Genomic DNA, 13,146 nt, shown 5'->3' with positions numbered 1-13,146 from the left:
TCTTTTAGAAAGGTGCCTATTAGACAAATGGCTTGCAATATTGTCGCAGAACACCTACTGGGGGCTGGAGTTTACAGCCTGTAGGTAGCCGCTTTAAGGCTATCTTGGCAACCCACCCTAGGTGCGAGTTTTGTCTGTACCATTGAGTGGGGTTGAACAAGCCTTCCTCCAAAAGCCAGCAAGCATCTCTTGAGGTTAGGAATCCCGGATGAGCTTGGTCCAGAACCCACGGAAGACATTCGGTCTTCAGAAAATTTTTAAGACTATCAAAGCAAGTTTCAATAATGTAACTTTACAAAACTCTCTAGAAGCATGAATAGGCAGAAACCCAGAGAAGAAAAGTTAACTTTAATATTGGAGTTTCAAGTATTTCAAATGAGGATGGGCTAAATAATAAACTGATTGCCCTTAATTATCAGGGAAGAAGACATTATTTTCTAAGACACCCAAAAGAAAGTTGCTGGAAGAGCTTTGAAGACAGTTTTGGTTTCTTTTCAACAACTTCTCTCCCTGATCTCTATCCTACCCCAAACCTGCTTTCTTTGCTCCATCACCCTCTGATCTTTCCTAATCATGCAAGATTGGGAATTACATCTGCAGGGCAATGACTCAGGAACCAGGCCTCACTGAACTTCTTTCTGGTGATTTTCCACTTGGTGACTTCTAAAAGGTGTCCCTGAGGAAAAATTTATACGCAACTGACTAGCCCAGATACTTTTCCATTTGACTTTTATAAAAACCTGTTAATTGGCGGATTCTGATTCTACTTATCCTCAAACAATAGAATTTTAATGAGCACCTTCAGCTGGGAACTTGGTAATAAAACAGCGGTAGCCTGACATTCTTCATTCTTAAGATTTCTGTTGATAGAATATATCCAAAGGTTGCTGTCCAAAGGGCTATCCCTTGGGGAGATGGTAACACCTTAAATTACCAGGTTGGTATACACAGAGGGGTCCTCTGTTAGGGACATGCACGCAGTGTGAAGATCTGGCTGTTTCTCTGATGTTTGAGGATAGAGCTGAGTGCATGAAGGTATAGCTACAGTTGTGACTTGCGAGTAATCTGTGTGGGTTATGCAAACATGAAAGTCATACCTGGGGACTTTTGATAGCAACAGCAGTAGGATCACGGGCACATATGAGACTGCATGTCAACTTTGGAAAAATGCCATTGTGCATCTATCAGAATGATGCTTCAGTGGAATCCTTCCAAGAACGATTCTAGCACTTCATATCAAGAGCAATAAGAATATTCATCTTCTGAACCAGTAATCCCATCATGAGAACCAGTAATCTCCTCCTGAAGAAATCCGGGCAAAAGCAACGCGTTTGCGCACGCGTACACATGGCCTCACGCGTACATCCGTACACACGGAAGGAAAGGGAAGTGAGTATCATTCGGATACCGCCTGGATGTGAGCACCTCCTTAAACTTGACACTTAGGGCACTTCACTTGCTCTGTGTGCGTGTGTGTGTGTGTGTGTGTGTGAGAGAGAGAGAGAGAGAAACAGTTCTAACCACATAAAGTAAAACTGTAAGTGTCCAGCTATGGCAATAGACGTGATCTAGCCATTGGAAATGAAGACGATGAACAGAGAATAGTGTACCTGAAATATTACAAAGGTGAAAGTAGAGAACAAAATTGTAAATATGGCCTCATTATAAGCATGAAGAAAACATGTGACATAGAGATAAAGTTAGGAAGAAGCCAAAGGAAATGGGAATGCTGTTTGTCAGACTATCATTAATTAATTAAATGCGTTTTGCAACTATAAGACATTTTCCTACTAACTCTCTGATTCCCATAGGATACAACTTAAACTCCTAAACTTGGCATTCAAGGTCCTGTGAAATCTGGTATAACTGTGAATATATGAAAAACCACGAAATCATATACTTCAATGAGGTGAATATTATGGTAAGTGAATTATATCCCCATAAAGCTGTTATAAACAAATATATAAGGTTACTGGCAGTCTGTCCAACACAGGCCGGTGGGGTGAGGGGGCGTCAGTAGGCTATGCTTCACAGAGTCACTCAAGGTCCCAGGCTATAGGTTCTACCACATTTCTGTGGTTTCCCTGCTGTCCCAATCCAAATCTTCAGGCTCTGCCTCAGGGGATCCAAAGAGCACTGGAGAGTCTCAAAGCAGAGGAGAACAGAATGTAATCGAATACAGTAAGCACTGGAAGTCTCTTCCACAATGACAAACAACTATTGGGCCTTTATTATATATCAGGCACTGTCTTAGGCACTTTACATACATTATAGGAAGGTCTTGCTAGTCTATAAGCATTTTATGCATCGAATCACTTAATTTTCATAGTCACTCTTTGCAGTGGGTACTATTATTTTTTTTTAAAGATTTTATTTTATTTATTTGACAGAGATCACAAGTAGGCAGAGAGGCGGCAGAGAGGCGGGGTGGGGGAAGCAGGCTCCCCACTGAGCGAGGAACCCAATGCGGGGCTCCATCCCAGGACCCTGGGATCACGACCTGAGCCGAAGGCAGACGCTTTAACCCACTGAGCCACCCAGGCGCCCCAGTGGGTACTATTATTAATTCATTTTACATAGGAAACTGAGGCATTGAGAAGAAAGGTAAATTGCTAAGGTCTCATGGCAAATAAATGGCATAGTCAAGATTTAAACCCGAAGAGTTGGAGTGTAGCACCCAAACTCTTAACCACTACAAATTATTTTACTGTGACTCATAGCTACACATACTGTACACATGTATGTAAATTAAACAGAAACAAAATATTGACAAAGTAATTCTCATCCTTATGATGTGTAGCATACTCTGCTATTACACATTCTGGGTGGTTTTTTTTTTTAAGATTTTGTTTATTCATTTTACAGAGAGAGCGTGCACAAGCAGGGGGTGCGGGGGGCAGAGGGAGAGGGAGATAGTAGGCTCCCTGCTAAGCAAGCCTGATGCAGGGCTCTATCCCAGGACCCTGGGATCATGACCTGAGTTGAAGACTCTTAACCGATTGAGCCACCCAGGTGCCCCATATCCTGGATTACTTTAGTGGTACTTTCAATCATGATTCACTCCTGGTTGCACCATACATGTGCCCTCCACCTGTTCTGTGGTCTTGCCACTACTTCTTATCTCAAGTGGCAGGAAATTATGACAACCATGTACAAGGGACATGTCAGCTCCAGGAGAAATCCACAGCGTGAGCCTTTCTACTATGCCCGCAAAGCTGTCTTTCTTCTCACCTCTGCCCCCTCCATCCTTCTGCACCCTCTGCCAAGCAGTCCTAACTGTAGGATAAGAACTGAGATCAGTGCTTTGGTAGGTAGAAGCCGGGAGAGGTAATAAGCCAAAAGAGAAAGTGTAGAAGCCCTAAGAAAAGGACAGAGGTGGGGCACCTGGGTTGCTCAGTGGGTTAAGCCGCTGCCTTCGGCTCAGGTCATGATCTCAGGGTCCCGGGATCGAGTCCCACGTCGGGCTCTCTGCTCAGCGGGGAGCCTGCTTCCCTTCCTCTCTCTCTGCCTGCCTCTCTGCCTACTTGTGATCTCTCTCTGTCAAATAAATAAATAAAATCTTTTAAAAAAAGAAAGAAAGAAAAGGACAGAGGTCTCAGCCCCTGCTGGGGAGAGGGGTTGGCCTTAAAACCTCAGGGACTGGTCAACCGAGGAGCTGGTTCCAGGGCGTCAATATTTATTCATGTTTGTTTGCGAGCTGAAGTTTAGATGGCAAACATCATTGGGAGAATTGTCAACATTAACCTTCCCCATAGATACTGGAGAACAACAGCAACAACAACAACAACAAAAAAAAAAAAAAGAGGAAGAAGAAGAAGAAGTGGAAGAAGGAGAAGAAGAAGGGGGAAAAGAAGAAGAAGGAGAAAAGAAAGAAAAACATTTTTCACTTTTAGCACAACTGTTTAATACATTCTTGCGAGTAATAATGTCCATTATTTTCTGGGTGCCTTCCGTGCTTAGGCATTTGAAACATGTTGCTTGACTTTATCCTTACAAACTCCTAGAAAAGACAAGACCTTATATCCTTCCCATTTTTCAGACTGAAGAAACCAAGGTTTGGTAATATTCATTTGCCCAAGTCCAAGAAGTTAGTAAGTAGCCATTCTTTAAAAGTTTCATATTTTGTTCATGATGGATTCTTGCATTAATTTAGATTTTTAAAATCCTATATTAAGATCGAATTTGGGGTTTTTTGTTTCTTTTTCTTTTAGAGAGAACAGGAGCAGGCGAGGGGAGGTAGGGAGGGGTAGAGAGCATCCCAAGCAGGCTCCATGCGGGGCTGGATGGATCACGACCAGAGCTGAAATCAAGAGTCAGATGTTTAACCGACTGAGCCACCCAGTGGCTGAGAACCTCTTGTACCTGTGGCTTCTCCTTCCCAAGTGAGGAGACTTAGGGTACTAGGAGGCAAGAGGAGAGACATGCATGTACATCATTGTGAGGCAATAGACCTCGCAGTGAAAATAAATAAGTCTCCTGTACTCCAGTCTAGGAATAGGTTACTGGTGAGATGGAAGGCTCTCCTTATTGATCGGGGGTCCTGGTTTGGGTGGCAGTGGGGGTGGGCGGATGGCAGTGAAACTATGGAATTGCTAATGCAGGCTCTGGTATTATCAAGCAGCTCCCACAGCCGCTGGTCATTCCCATCAGCACGGACTTGTATGAGGCCATAGATAACTTCTCGGTTGCCAGCTCCTGTTTCATTCGTGTTGGCCCGATCCAGAGCTTTGCTAGGAGAATCTACTAGAAGAAAAAATCTCTATGTACAGACAAAGTGTGTGGGTTATTATCAAATTTGGCACCTGTATTCATTCAACAAATTCATTCATTTATCCAACAAATACTTACGGAGTATTCGATCCGGCCATGTACTGTTTGAAGGCCTGGGATTACAGAGATAAAGAGAACAAAGTCTCTGACCACATAAAGCTTCCTTTCTAGAGGGAGAGATAGCTAGTAAACATACCTAAAAACAAGCCGATGTAATTTCTGGCCTGATAACGATAAGGGATATGAACAAAGGCGAAGAGGGCAAAGATGAGTACAGGGTCGGAGAGGGAGCATGAGGCCAGTGCATACCCAGAGAGACACATTCCAGGCAAGAAGAGTCCTGTAGGGACCTTGAGGGTGGAATGAATTGGGTGGTGTGTGAATGGGACATGGGGGCAGGGTTCGTGCAGGGGGAGTGGTGGGAGAAGCAGGGACATCTGCATGGGCAAAGCAGAGAGAGTTAGCAGGAGGTTCCTAGGAAATGAACTTGGAGCTGAAGTGGAGAGGTAGGCATAGATCACACCTAGGACCTTAAAGGGCCATCACATAACAATTTGGTTTTCTTCTCAACGTGATGAGAAGCCTTTGGAAGATTTTTAAGAGTGGAATGTCATGATCTGATGTACACTTTAGAAGATACAAGATACATCCCCAAACCTAGGCAATAGTCAGAGTTTATACTTTAATGGAACCCTTGCTGTGTCTGCTGGCAACCTCATTATGGTTGTTGCGAGATGCAATAATTTGTCCTTTCTTTACTTGGTCGGAATGCCCCAGAATCCCCCAACCACCAGACCCCCCCAAATTTTACTGGTGGGGTATGCAATCTGAGTTATAGTAGAGTTCATCTCCCACCCTCTGGGAGGCATGTTTCTTTCCAAAGTCTCCAATGTGTTAGCCCTTTCTTGCTCAGACAGTCCAATTAACATAATGTCATTGATGTAGTGGATCAATGTGGGCTATCCAGAAAGCCCAGATATTTTTTAACTATGACAAAGGATGAGACAGTTAACTTAGCCCTGGGCACAACTGTAAACCCGTACTCTTTTTTGTTCTGTCTAAAGGCAAATTGTCTCTGATCCTTTTTATTGATGAGAACAGAAAACATTGCCAGCAAAACATAAATGCAAGGAGTGATTATTGGGATAGACCACGGAATCTAAGCGAGAGAAAGAGGAAATGGAGGCTGAGAAGCTGGTGACTGTCTAGGAAGGTGGTGATAAGATGGTGAAATGAGAGGAGGTTAGTGAATTAGGGGTCTCTATGGTGTCAAAAAATTGATGAAGTATGAATGTTAGAGGAAATAAGATGGGATAAGAGGTACCAGGCAGGATGCTAAAATTTGAGACTTAATGGTAGTAGAGGTATTGGTAATGACAGACAAGAGAAGAAAAGTTCCTAACAAGCAAGAGAGTTGATAAACAGATATCGAAGGCACGAAGAATTAGAAGGATGTTGTAAGTCACCACGAATGATTACAGAGGGGGTAGGGGCACGTCGTAATATGTCTGACAATGGAGGAAGAATGACCTGAATTCTGTGGAAGGGACAGTGGGGCATATAATAAGATGCTGTGAATTTCTGAGTATCTGGATTTTTTTTTTTTAATATTTTATTTATTTGTCCGAGAGTGAGAGTGAGCGAGCACAAGCAAGGGAGCGGCAGGCAGAGGGAGAAGCAGGCTCCCTGTGATGCGGGACTCAATCCCAGGACCCCGGGATCATGACCTGAGCTGAAGGCAGACACTTAACCGACTGAGCCACCCAGGTGTCCCTGAGTATCTGGATCTTGAGAGAAGAAATGAACTGAGAGTGCAGTATACAAGGAGGATATTTACCTCACTTTTAGGTTGGGGGGGGGCGGGGCATGAGGATTGACAAAGAAACAAAACAGCTGTCTCTTAAAAGAGCTGGGTTTGGGGGGGGGTGCTGTCCTTCACCAAGTGTTGGTGAAAGGAACATTCAGAGAAGAGGTTTGTTGGCAGGGTCTGTGGATAAATGTGTAACAATATTTCTGTGTTCTGGGGCCCTGGAGTTCCCATTTGCAGTGCTGGTTAGTTTCTGTGCATAAATACTCCTCCTCCCCCACACCTATTTTAAGCTGCCCAACCTGGGGTAGGGGGCAAGATCAGGGTGCTTCAAATGAGGAAATGTCCTCAGGCTCAACATTGAAGGCAGCACCAAGGAACACTCAGGTATCAAGACAAATGAGACTTTAATACGATATTTTAAAAAGGAATAAATTCATTAAATGAATGGGGACACAGACGCTACATAGTGGTAACAATATGAAAAGAGTTAAAACAGGGTAACTGAGTGGGGAGTGCTTGGGAGTGAGGGAAGGGCTCCTTTGGTCTCTGAGGAGGCTCCACATTTCCTTAGCGATTTCAAGGACTCTGCGAAAATCTTGAAAGAGGTCTTGTTTGCCGCTGCAGTCCTCATCAGTTTCATCAGAATCTGGGCTCTGAATCACCACTGGAATCACAAGATTTTAGCAAGAAATGAGAGCACACTCCAACTCACTGCCTTTGCAGAGGCCTTCTAGAACCACATGATCAAACTTCAGGCAGTTTTTTTTTTTTTTCTTTTGTTAAGAAGAAAGGAAAGCCCATTGTCAAAACAATTTGCCAAGTTTGAACATTTATGAGAATGAAGGAGTCATTAATTATTGTATGTGTTTTTAAATATTAGTTCTATGAAGGAAATACCTTTTCAATGCAATAAAAATCCATAAATCCATAATCTGGAGGGTGTTTTTATGTGTATTTTTCCAGGAAGGAGTCCAGAGCTTTCCTTCAGATCCTTATACGGATTCCTGAGCTCCCAAAAGTTAGGATGATCAGACAGCAGCCTCCAGAAAATGTAAATGATAAAAATACACACTATAAATCCACAGACTGCAAATGGTTAAGTGACCATCCAAATTGAATAGTAAGACTGTCAACAGATCTTTAATACTGCTTGGAGGAACATGTGTTTTGAGACTATATGATCACTTCTGATTGTTCATGCAGAAAAATCCCTAGCGAGTTTTATAAGAAGTAAAATTATAGTTGAGAAAATGTTCTAATTCCACACTAACCAAGCAAAAGGAATTGAGTTTTTTAAGAGAACATTTCTCGGTAAACCTAGTGGCTAATAAAGGGCTATACCAGCTTTCTTTGTCTCTTCTTTCTTTCTGCTGCCTGGAATGTGCATATAATGGCAGGAGCTCAAGCAGCCTGTTAGAACTGTGAGACAACACATGTAAAGCTACAGGATATAAAGAACCTGGATTCTTTAAATGGTGCCACTGCCGTATCAGACCTGGATTGCCTTCTTCCTTTTCATGATAGAAAGAAAGAAAGAAAACAAACTTCCATCTTACCGATACTCCTGCTTGCCACAAACTGCACACATGACCTCACTTACACATCATAATCACCCAATGAGGTGGTACGTAATGTTACACTGGTTTAATAGATGAGGAAGCCAAGACCCACAGAGGCTGAGTTGGGGGCAGGTTGAGTTAGTCTGGCTCCAGAACCAGTGTTCTTCCTCCATACCAGGCATCTTCCCAAACACTTATGAAGTATTAATTTAGGGGCACCTGTGTGGCTCAGTGGCTTAAAGCCTCTGCTTTCGGCTCAGGTCATGATCTCAGGGTCCTGGGATCGAGGCCCGCATGGGGCTCTCTGCTCAACAGGAAGCCTGCTTCCCCTTCTCTCTCTGCCTACTTGTAATCTCTCTCTCTCTGTCAACTAAATAAATAAAATCTTAAAAAAAGTATTAATTTAAATAATCCCCTCCAGAAACTTTAAAGATAGTTACTGTTATTCCCAACCCTCCCCATTTGTAAAAGAGGAAATCGAGGCATGTACCCCATGAAAAGTGCCACACATCATAGCGAGTAGGGTGGAGCCTGGGTCTAACATGGGGCTCCCAGTCTGGGTGGGGGTTCCCTGTCTGGCACTCTGTGATATGGCCTTTCTCAGAAGCAGAGATGAACTCCTTTCCTTTAAGGACCATTATCTGGTAAAGGCTTATGAGTTGCTTTTGTCCCACGAACAGATAATCTATCATTTGTGTAAACCCAGTTAAGTACCTTGATTTAAATCTGACATTGAAGAAGCATCAACCTTACAGCGTTGCCAAAGTCAAGACTATATATGGGTATTGATTTTAGAGGCAAAGACAAAAGCTAATATTTGCAAAAGCTCTCTTCAGGTTCCATTACAACAAAAGTCAGAGAGGTAACTTTGGTAGCAAAGCTTAGAAATATATCTATCTAAGTCATAAATGGATTTAATGCCCTCATATACAGGAGTTAGATTTCTCTATTTTAAGAGTATCAGAGCTTGCTTGACAAAAAAAAAAAAAAGAAAAGAAATAAAAAAAAAGAAAGAAAGAAAAACAACAACAACAAAAAACACATTAATATGATGTTCAGAAAAATGTCATCATGTATGTTCCTAGCATGGAAATCTCTGGGCAACCGAAAGTCAAAATAATGGTCAACACATATTAGTCATGTTCTTTTGGAGTTTGAGAGTGATTGCTCTCCTTTTCCTGAGTTGAGAACACGCTGAGTAATAGCCACAAAAATTAGGCATATGGGGGTTCCTGGGTGGCTCAGAGGGTTGAGCCTCTGCCTCCGGGTCAGGTCATAGTCTCGGGGTCCTGGGATTGAACCCTGCATCGGGCACTCTGCTCAGCGGGAAGCCTGCTTCCCTTCCTCTCTCTCTGCCTGCCTCTCTGCCCACTGGTGATCTCTGTCTGTCAAATAAATAAATAAAATCTTTTTAAAAAATCAGGCATATGGAAATCAAAATATCAGCTTTGTTTCCGACAAGGCTGAATTGGAAAATATGGTTTGAACGTGCCCCTTAGGACCAGATGTGCCCACCGGCATCAGGCAAAGCTGGACCACTGGGTCTTCCTCTCAGAGGCAGGACATTTACCTGGTGGAAAATGCATGTAACCCAAAGACAGGGAGAGTATGAGCAAATCCAGAAAAGGCTGTGCCAATCATGCACAATTCAAATTCAGGAAAAGACCAGAAGTCACCAAATAAGTCATTCTACTATCGTTAAAGAAGAGTAAACGAGGGGATGGGTGAAAGGGAATGCGTGTTATCCTCTGAGGAGTTCCCAGGAGCAGAATATTCTAGAATCTACAGAAATAGAGGAAAGAGGTCCTGCTAGCATGACTCATGGGAAAGACAAGAGCTAAGTGTTTTGTACAGCAAGGTGATGGGTAATGAAGAACCCAGATAGACACGCCCCCACCCCCCGTCCCGCTGCCTGGGGATTCCCAGTGCATGACAAGCGGTCACTAACAGCCAGCTTGGATGAGGGAGCCCATTTCATTAAAGGAGTGTCACATATAATTCACTCTTCAGTCAGAAGTGGATCCTCCCCTCCATCCCCGCAGCCAATTTATGTCCAGGTTTTATTACATCACCTTGTAGGTGGGCATTATCTTACAGGTGAGTTTTTATGGCTCAGAGGGGTTAGGCGGCTTGCCCAAGACCATAGAAAGCCAAAAGGAGGATGGAGAATAAGTACCTTTAAAAAGCCCCTTCACTTTTCCCCTTGTTTCACTGCTGAAGAGAAAATCATCGCCTAAGAACATGAACCAGGTTGAGGGGGATAATGGTCCCTAAATGACACCATAAGATTTCCTGGTAGGAGGAGTTAGAAGGTCTGTAAATAGAGAAGGGCCCTGGTGACAGAGTTATGTGTATAGGGTGACTTTAGTATTTCTTTTCTTGGCTCCTCTAACCGTCCAGGGCAGAAATCTTCTGTTTCTTCTGTTTCTTCTTCCTGTGAGATCTTCAGAAAATTCATAACTATGCAATACTCTTGAGTATCACCTAGCAGAGATAATATGAATCTGTCAGTTATAAATCTTAAATTTTTTGAGATACAAGTTGGAGGCTTTGTGGTTAAGTTATAGAAGTTATGGGTTTTTTTTTTCATTTTTTAAAGATTTTATTTGAGATAGCACACACAAGAAGGGGGGAGGGAGAAGAGCCAGATGCAGGACCCCATCCCAGGACCCAAGATCATGACCAAAGGCAGATTCTTAATTGACTGACCCACCCAGGTGCCCCCACAGTTACCAGTTCCTGATGGGCCAAGAAGGACTGAGGAGAAGCACTGTCTAGCTAGAAGAGACAAAGAGAGGGCTCTCAGCGGAAAATGAACATGAACGTCACTTGGTAGGACATGGGAGTGAGCAGTTCCTTAATTTCTTCATTTATTTAGAAATAAACACAGGATAACTGAAGTAACTAATGGCTGATTAATTTCATCAAGAGTTATGCTTTTAGGGCACCTGGGTGGCTCAGTGGGTTAAAGCCTCCGCCTTTGGCTCAGGTCATGATCCCAGGGTCCTGGGATCGAGCCTCACATCAGGCTCCCTGTTCAGCAGGGAGCCTGCTTCCTCCTCTCTCTGCCTGCTTGTGATTTCTGTCTCTCAAATGAATAAATGAAATCTTTACCAAAAGAAAAGAGTTATGCTTTTACAGAAAGAAGTTCTAGTTCTACTAGAGACTGTTTGTTCATACACTGTCCTCCCTTTAATCCTAAAAAGATTTTGCAAGGGTAGGCTATAAACTCTCTTGCTCTCTATTTCATGTTTTGATTTTTGGCACATGAAGATCCTTGGGCTCAAAAAGATTAACTAACCTAAGTACACGGGTCCAAAACCAATGCTCCTTTCAACATAAAATAATCTCTTCCAGCAACCAATATGCTTAAACTATGTAGTTACAAAGAGCAGTTCCCACACATTGTCTTCTTAAGTCTTTCCCAGATCCCTTGAATTAGTCTTTGTTATGCTCGCTTTGTAGGTGAGAAAGCCAAAGCTTTAAAAGTTACTTCTTAGAGCCAATAAAGAGCAGAGCTGATATTCAAATGCAGGTCTTCAGACACCCAACCTCCAACCTTGTCCAGCACACTGCCCCAGTGAAATCCAAGATGCATTCCTCTTCACCCACAGGAAGCCTTTGGATTTGAGTCATGACTCACAGAACAAAGCTGGCTGCCTAATGCCAGATCTGGGATTCACGTGCTCAGACTTAAAAAAAAAAAAAAAAAAAAAAAAAAGGAACTACAAAGTAATTACCATTATCTTTTTTTTTTTTTAAGATTTATTTATTTATTTGGGGGAGTAGGGAAGGACAGAGGGAGATGGAAAGAGAGAATCCCAAGCCAAGTCCCCTCTGAGCACGGAGCCCTGCTTGGGGCTTGATCTCACCACCCTGAGATCATGACTTGAGCTGAAACCAAGAGTTGGATGCTTAACCAACTGAGCCACCCAGGCACGCCCCAGCATCATTATCTTTGAAGAATCCTTTAGGTACAATTATGGATGGCAGCTTTAGAGTGCATTATTAAAGATAACTTTACTGACTTAACAGAACCTTTTGTTATCCATCCCTGCATTAGGGTTCTCCAGACAACGGAACCAATACACACAAAATATAAATATAGGTCAATATATAATAGAATGTAATAGAGTATAGATGCATAATGATATACTATAAGTATTACAATCTTTCTCTCTCTTTCTCTTGAGATACAAGGAATTGGCTCATGTGGTTATGGACTGCACAGAATCGGTAGTTAGCAGTCCGTGAGATGGAGACCCAGGAGAGCCGATGACATAAGTTCTGCTTAGAGAGCAGAGGAAGACTGATGTCTCAGCTCCAGTAGTCAGGCAAAGTTCCCTCTTACTCAGCCTTTTTTAAAAATTCTTTTTCAGGTCTTTAATTGATTGGATGAGTTTCCCCCCACCCCCCAGGAAGGGCAATCAACTTTAGTCTAGTGATACAAAAGCAATCACCCTTATTGACAGACAAAAATATGTTTGATCAAATGTCTAGGCACCCCCTGGCCTAGACAAGTGAACGCCTGAGATTAACCATCACAATCCCTAACAAATGACATTGATGAGCTTACCGGAATCTTCTACCGCATATACTTCATTGGGCTTAGGAAAGGCAAGATCACTGGACAGTCATTATATTTGTAATATCTAGAAGTTAGTACCAGTTCTGTAACTTCTCTTTCTCACCCACTCTCACTAGTTGGTTTCTTCACACATTTCCTGTCCTAAGATCTTTCATAATTCCAACGTCAGCACTTGTCCTTCTAAAAATAAATCTCACCAACAATGAAAGTTAGCATGGTTTGGAAAGTGCCGAGGGCCGGGACCCAGATGATTGGGGTTTGGGTTCCACTAGCCAACCGAAGATGGAACCATAAAAAAAATTGTAAAATGTAGCTTTTTAAAATATAAAAATGTCCGTTTCATGTTGCTGAATCTAATAATGGCGGTCGGAGTGAGTGTGTTGCCTGTCATCTCGTGGAGCTCTCACAAAGCCATTGTG

This window comes from Lontra canadensis, unplaced genomic scaffold, assembly GCF_010015895.1.
Source record: "Lontra canadensis isolate GAN:19392208 unplaced genomic scaffold, GSC_riverotter_1.0 scaffold2, whole genome shotgun sequence".
NCBI lineage: Eukaryota > Metazoa > Chordata > Mammalia > Carnivora > Mustelidae > Lontra > Lontra canadensis.
This window is presented reverse-complemented; position numbering follows the sequence as displayed.